The sequence below is a fragment of the Oryza brachyantha genome, chromosome 11, assembly GCF_000231095.2.
Source record: "Oryza brachyantha chromosome 11, ObraRS2, whole genome shotgun sequence".
Classification (NCBI taxonomy): domain Eukaryota; kingdom Viridiplantae; phylum Streptophyta; class Magnoliopsida; order Poales; family Poaceae; genus Oryza; species Oryza brachyantha.
In genome coordinates this window covers 16,150,953-16,158,524 of record NC_023173.2, presented here as the reverse complement: position 1 = coordinate 16,158,524, position 7,572 = coordinate 16,150,953, and the positions used below count along the sequence as shown (strand labels likewise).

At 32.7% G+C, this 7,572-nt stretch overlaps 1 pseudogene; it reads right to left on the bottom strand.

The window, feature by feature from the left end:
• Positions 1 to 320: 320 nt before the first annotated feature.
• LOC107305242 lies at positions 321 to 1,158 on the bottom strand (annotated as a pseudogene).
• Between the last annotated feature and the right edge of the window lie 6,414 nt (positions 1,159 to 7,572).

Here is a 7,572-nt window from a genome sequence, read left to right as displayed (position 1 = left end):
TTAGTTAGCATCCATTGTAGTACGTGTTACGTAAATACCGACAGAATTAAACATGTATCACCCCTCATCTTAATATAGTGACACTTAGAAAATTACATACTTCCTCTATGTGCTAATGTATGACGTTGGCCCGTTCAAAAATAAACTAGCCAACGTTATAAAAAAAGTTTGGAGGCAGTACATACTACCTAGTTCAGTCAATGGTTACCCGACTTATAGCATGCAAAATTAAGCTGATAGGTTTGGACGTTGGAGCTGATCAATCGAGGATAAATTAACATGTACGCACTACTAATTAGGAGTAATAACCTTCATGATCATTAGAGCCAAGCTTCGTCATCTGAGCCACTAACGATAGATCTGGAGAGCCTCGATCAAATGCACCAACTACTGGATGCTTCAAATCCTCCATCCCTTGGTTCTTGAATGCATAGCAATTAACTAACCAAACAGATATAAATTTCATTACAAACAAGCAGTGAAAAACAGATTATTATATATCAAAGTTAATTTCTGATAGCACAGATCGATATTTACGTACCATTTTCATTTGGCTCTAAAGGAGAGCAGAAGTAAGATTTTTGGTGGCCCAACAATTCCATCACTTCGGCAAAATACAGCGTTGACGTCCAGTCAGTTGAACAGGGTGCCCTCATCCTGACGGTGAAGTTGAAGTGATGAAAAGTCTTGTGGTAAATCTCCACATTAAAACAATGAAAGAGTAGTTCATCGAATTGGTAATCAAATTCCTACAACAGTAGCTGTGGTGGTTAATAAAAAAGCCTCGTATAATAATATAAACAATTCAAAAATCAGAGTTAAACCTTCAGATGAAAAAAAAAATTAGAGAAAAACCTTAAGATCATCTCTTCTTGCAATGTGCTTTTCAAATGCCACCATCACCTCCTCGCTCATCCAATTCTTTTCAGCTTCATATTTTTCTGGCAAAGACTGCCGAACCTTGATTCATCGTCACTACACGCTGACCGGTGTGAAAATATTCAAAAGTCTCCTCCAAACTATCAAAGGTATGCTCCTTTAAGTATTCCTCGTATTCGCGTATCTTCTCTGACCTAAGTAAAATCATATATAACCATATTGTCAGCAAAACTTTGTTTGGGAATTCCCAAACAAGTGCAAACCTTTTTGCTGGTACATGACTTCATCTATATTATCTGCCATATTTTGGTCAGGCTGATTGCGATTTAGTGGCAAACTATTATTCTTTTGACAATTACTGTAATGCAAATAGGGATGTTATTACAAGATTCGAATTTAAATATTAACAGAAAATCTAAAAAATATCATTGACAAACGTCTAAGTCTAAAAAATACCATTGTACAAACAAATTTGTCTGAGAAATACCGGATTTCCATTCATTTTTTGCCGTTAAATATACTATTCATACTATAGAACTTAACGGAAAAAGTTAATGGAACCCTAACGGTGATGGCATTTTTTAGACAAATTCGTTTGTATGATGGTATTTTGTAATGACAGGCGGGAGGCGAGACAGAGGACGCGCCGTGGAGACGTACGGCTGCGGAAGAAATCGCGTTCGTAGATGGAAATCGATATCTGATACCAGAGATATAATTCATACAAGGACTATACAGATCTAATCTAACTCTAATACGTAGTGACAAGAAAGCTGTTGTATTTCTCTGCACCTGTAGTTTTTTTCGTAAGATTTTTTCAAATTAAATCCAGGTCTCCCTTATGCCTCTACTCTCCTAACAAAGAGAAATACTCCAGAAAAGATGATCATTTTCGTTGCATGGGTGATTGTTTTGGCTTTTTATTTAAAAATGACATATTTACTAATAAAAAATAATTTACAAATAAAACTTTTATATATGTATTTAAAAGCCAATGCTAGAAAATTTTTATCAATGAAAAAAAAAACACAATCACCCCCAATAGCCCATCAAAATATCAGTGCTCATAAACCACCACTTGGCACCAACGCGACATGCAAGATTTTATTCTACTCAAAAATATTTCTAGAGGATGAAAATTGCCCTCACCTCTGGTGGCTCACATAGAAATAGCATTCTGGATATGAAATGGTTCGAATGGTAGCGCAGCCTGCAATTGCAGTGTAAAAAAGGAGTGAGGCTTGCAATATGTGTATTTTCGCCGTCGTACGAATGAAACATGTGCCAATTTGTTGAAATTGTGCTTTAATTTAATTGGCATGCACCAACTAATGTCCACCATATAATAGCATAGATTACCCTATATAATACCAGCCCCAAAACCTGAAGTAACCAACCTAAGTTGGACACGTACTCGTCACTTTCCATATAGAAGCATCCGTGGATGAATTGCATGTGCATGCATGGGTCCATTTTCCCAATATGCCCTCAACAAAACGTATGTGTTGCATGAAGGTCCATCACTTGTAAAGAAACCGATTTTAATTCAATTCCCAATGTGCATAACTTGCAATTTCTACCTTGCGAGTTTTTCCCTCCTTCAGCACAGTACAATACTTTGGTGGATTGTCATGGTATATATTCACTTCGTTCCTAAATATTTGATGTCATTGATTTTTATATACGTTTAACCATTCGTTTCATTCAAAAAATTGCAAAATGTGTAAAGCTATATATATATATACATAAAAGTATACTTAACAATAAATAAAATGATATAAAATAATTAATAATTATATATATTTTTTGAATAAGACGAATGGTCAAACGTGTATTAAAAAGTTAACGGCGTCAAATATTTAGAACGGAGGTAGAAGTTGGTTATATGAACAGAAAACTACATAATGTAGTTAATTATTAATGTAGATTAATTGTTAAGGTATATAGGTCGTGTTCTTGACTATGGATTAGCATATGATAATTTTTCTACAAGTCCATTTGTATAGTCTATCTCCCGTGCGTTATGATAATTTTTCTAGAAGTCCATTTTTTCCAGCTTCAAGTTTGGTCTCTTGGCACCGTATGTGCACGATCAGATCGAGCTAGGATTAATTGATAAAATCTCACGGTTACATACACACACCCTCCATTTATTTATTTGACATCATCGACTTTTTGTCAACATTTTCTTATTTAAATAATTTATATTATTAATAATTATTTTATAATTTAATTTTACTAAATAAACTTTAAGTACGACTTATAATCTTGCAAATTTACATAATATTTTTAAATAAGACGAATGGTCAAACATAAATTAAAAAATAACAGGGTCAAATAAAAAATGTATATGGACATGTAGTAAATGATTAATTCTCGCTAAACCAAGCTATAAATTGTATGTACTTCATGATTATATTTTTATTGTTATTAGATGATAAAACATAAATACTATTTTATATATGATCTTTTTTAGTTTTTGTCATAAAATTTTCAAATAAAAAAGTTCAACCATTGGACATAAAAATCTATAAATAAAATTAAAATGCGACAGAGATAGCAGTATGTAGCTAGGCCTCCTCAACACTCATCCTACAATCTCGAAGAAAACTACTCGCGTGAATTCAAGGCTGTCTGCCTATCGTGATCGACATGACGCATCAACCCAACGGATCAAGGGCCGGTTTAGAGCATCGAGCAGCTCATCTCTAGCCGACTACTGCCGCGTTAGTTAGTTGGGAAAGACGGGTACGTTATCGGTACGAAAAACATAGTAATAGATTAATACATGATTAATTAATTATTAAATAGATTAATCTGATTTATTAAAACAACTTTTCTATAAAAAGTTTTCGAAAAAAAACACCGTTTAGCAGTTCAGAAAGCGTGCGCGAAAAAAGAGAGAAGTGAGATATCTTACCGCCGTTGCCGAACATGGCCTACTAGCTCTAATTCATCTATAGTCAATCTAATAGCCAATTCATACAATAGTTAACTACAAAGCATTAATATATGGTCTCACATATCATACACGTATTCATCTTGGAACCCGTGCTGCAGCTAGCTATAAATTAGTAGCTCACTATTATTCTCTCTTCTCTCTTATCTTTTTAAAATATATTTACAGCTAACTTAGAGCATGCTATTGTACCTGCTGTAAGAGCAAGTTGAATAATATAGCCAACTACTGGCTACAAATTGTCTATAGCCAACTTAATAGTCAATTCATACAATAGCATATACTAATAATTAATATTTGGTTCCACCTGTCATACACACATATTTCATGGAGTTCGTACTGTAGCTGGCTACAAATCTATAGCCCGCTGGTCTTCTCTAAAGGGGTGTATCTGCTCTAAAGGGGTGTATAGTTAGGGAAATAAAAATTTTTGGTGTCATATTCGACGCTTCACCGGATGTCCCAAGTGATTTTCGGACACGAATGAAAAAAAGAATTTCACAGCTCGCCTAGAAACCGCGAGACGAATCTTTTGAGCCTAATTAATCCATCATTAGCGCATGTGGATACTATAGCACTTATGACTAATCATGAACTAATTATGCTCAAAAGATTTGTCTCACGATTTCTCATATAACTGTGCAATTAGTCTTTCATTTCATCTATGTTTAATGATCTATTTTTGCGTGTGATGTTTTTTGGGGAATATTTTTGGGAACTAAGCAAGACCTAAATTTAGTCATCCATATATTCATTTGGACAATCATATAAAACAGTTTCATACTTAATATCTCTCTGTACTCCAGTAGATCATCTATATGTGACATCATTTACATCTCTTTAGATGATGGAGAGAGAATATCCAAAAATAAACGATGGGACGGATGAGGTACTCTCACTTTGGGCAATGGAGTACACTACAAATAGGTAAAAAAATTAATTAAGTTTGGTTTAGACATAAATATATAAACACAAAGCGCCTTTTCAACTAGATTTTTTTTCTCTTCATCATATATATAATGTATTATATTGCATTGTTACGAATTTGTTGATATATATAATTGGTTTATTCTATTTTTATCTGTATGGAACTATTGTTGGGCTTTGTGCATTTTGATGTAATAATGGTCAGGTTATATGATATCTTAAAAAGTTACAACTAACTTCGTCCTTTATGGCATAATTGGTTTGGAGGAATGTTAGTACGTAGAGACAGGAAGTGGAGAAATAGGAATGCATACTCACACCAATTCATAAGAATTTTTCTACGAGATTTAAATAGATGGATATTTTTCTATGTTTTCTCTCTAAAGGCCAATTTTATTTGTTTTCCTACTCTTTAATCATACCAACCAAATGACTTATATAGGAATTATTCCTTAAGAATCAAATCCTTGGTTTTTCCTCAAAACTAACTAGACCCTTAATATTTGACATTGGGCAATATATTATTTTTGGTTGTTATGGATTATTTTTCTTTGAATTAAAGTACTCCTACTATATTATTTTACTTTGAAATAAAGTGTATTTTAGAGTTTTTAAGTTTGTCTAAATTTATCCATTATTATTGTATATGTTTTATTGTTATATATATATATTAGATTTATTACCATACATGTGAATTTAGATTAAAAAACTTATAATGCGAAACGAACTAAGAGAATAGCTGACTACTCGGTGGATCGTGCAACCGCAAAGAAAGACGGAATCGAAAGACGTTGCGAAATCGGATTATAACATGGCCCCCTTTGATTCAAAGTAATTTCATAGGAATTTTAGAGGATTTTATTTCTAGAGGAATTTTTCCTATAAATCCCTTTGAATCAAAGCAATAAATACTATGAAATCCTATGAAATTCCTATGGAATGTATTTTCCTATACAAGTTTTGGAGGAAATTTAACAAGAGGTTGATCCTCATGAAAAAAATCGTTTGAGTCTATCTCTCTTCAAATTCCTATGTTTTTACTATGGTCCAATCAAACGGTCATTTCTACGTTTTTTCCTGTGTTTTGCGATCCTCTGTTTTACACATGCATTTCTGTAAGAATCCTATATTTTTCTTATTTCTTTATTTTTTTATTCATGTGATTCAAATGGGCCCTAAAACATCGTGTCGTAGATTCTGACACCACGAATGGGACGAAGCAATCGCTTCGTCAGACACCGTATACGACTTGTATACGGATGTACCATATAGGTCTGTCAGTATATATATTTTTGACTGGTTTTATTTGACTTGAAGTTAGGAGAGATTACAGAGTGGCAAGACTATTAATTAATCAAGATTAATGATCAATTAATTAAGATAATTATATAATTAGTTTAATTATTATAAATTATTAGTAATGTGTCTATGCTAATGATACGGTGAAATAATATGTTCGATAATACGCTATAAAGTAAAAAAACATTCGAGGTGTCCAGCTAATAAGCAAAGCAAGATTTAAAGTATGTCCAGCTATGTATGATCTAACACTAAAAAACACAAAAAATATGATCTCCAGATAAAAAATCTCGGAATTAAAAATTAAAAATTCTACATAATTAAATTGTTCTCATGAAACCAGAATGAAGGTAAGTGATATATCGTCAGGATTAAATATCAGGAAGGATATGCAGCTGCTCCTTGGCGATGAAATTGCCAGGCCTGAGGATGGGCCGGATGTAGGGAGCGTGCCAGAATTACCTACACAAATTAGAACAAAATAATCAACGAAACACCTCTGAAAATGTCTTTTATGTACTTAACCATTTTCTGTTTGGTGAATTTGTATGACCTACTATTACTTTTTATGGTACTTTCATAAACTTGTGGGTTTCTATCAGCAAGGAAAAAACTTGATAATGAAATTTATTTTTAATTCAAAAGGTTGGCCAAATATCTTGATCATTGCTTGACTTATATCTGTATACTGTCAAAACATCGTAGTTGACTTAATTTTTGCATTTTGATCAGTCAATTCACTAAATTATTGCTTTGCATCCTTTTGTCATTATAATAAAATCTTAAATATGCGTATACAACAGCAAAAATAACATAATAAGACAACATTTAAAGTAAAAATGCAGACACTTTTTAGAGATGAAGAATGGTGAAAATAGCAAAGTGAATTTCAGGACTTTCAGAAACATGCGACCTGAGGGCTGGAAGTACTCCCTTCGTTTCATAATATAAGATGTTTAACTTTTTTACTCGGAATGTTTGACCATTTGTCTTATTCAAAAAATTATGGAAATATCGTCATTTATTTTGCTTGTGACTTACTTTATTATCAAAAGAATTTTAAGCACGACTTGTCATTTTTTATATTTGTACTAAATTTTTGAATAAGACAAATGGTTAAACGTTGTAACAAAACAGTTAAACATCTTATATTATGAAACATAGATAGTAATAACCCTCTACATATACTGACCAGACGGTTATTTTGATATTTGTATATTCTACTCATATACTGGTGTGATCTAAACAAGCATGTTTAGTACCATTTCCTGATATAATTTTTGGTCCTTCAGTTCGGATTAGATATGGTGGTCTTAGTACCTCTCTGCAGTTGTTAGTAGTTTATTATCAAATTTCAGGACCTTACGATCATTCATTACCATTGCACTTTTTTCAGGAGATTATTGTCAAGTTTCTTGACAGTAAACATCAACAGGAAGGTTGTCAAAAATAACGTATACTAAATTGAGAAAATACCCTGTAGGAAAAAAATGCATCATATACCCCTC